The following is a 358-nucleotide window of genomic DNA, read 5'->3' as shown; positions in this document are numbered from 1 at the left end:
CTCGGAGAGATACACGGGAGAGTTTGAAATTTTTGGAGGTCCTCCTGATGTATATGCGCGGATATACCCATGTGGTAATTCGTGCGGAGTTGGTAATCTAATAGTGGAGCGAAATTTACCAACTCGAAAGAGAAGAGAGAAGAGAGAAGAGAGTAGAGAGAAGAGAGAGGAGAAAGAGAACTGTCTTAAAGACGAGAAAAAGTATCGTCGATCCGACTCTTAAGGGGAGAGAGTCGGCGACTAAGATATATATATACATACATATTTTTGCTTCGTATGATGAAAATTTACTCGAAGCTCCCTGGTTGATCCTGCCAGTAGTCATATGCTTGTCTCAAAGATTAAGCCATGCATGTCT

At 41.9% G+C, this 358-nt stretch overlaps 1 non-coding gene across 1 annotated transcript in view; it reads left to right on the top strand.

The window, feature by feature from the left end:
• Positions 1 to 298: 298 nt before the first annotated feature.
• The window catches only part of LOC143175962 (small subunit ribosomal RNA), a 1921-nt gene continuing 1861 nt past the window's right edge, over positions 299 to 358 (top strand). Inside the window, exon 1 of the ribosomal RNA XR_013000592.1 lies at positions 299 to 358. This exon is cut by the window's right edge and continues 1861 nt beyond it. This is a non-coding gene — a ribosomal RNA (small subunit ribosomal RNA).

This window comes from Nomia melanderi, unplaced genomic scaffold (genome assembly GCF_051020985.1).
Source record: "Nomia melanderi isolate GNS246 unplaced genomic scaffold, iyNomMela1 scaffold0272, whole genome shotgun sequence".
Taxonomy (NCBI): Eukaryota; Metazoa; Arthropoda; class Insecta; order Hymenoptera; family Halictidae; genus Nomia; species Nomia melanderi.
Note: the sequence above shows the minus strand (reverse complement) of the source record. Positions and strands in the feature narration are given on the sequence as shown.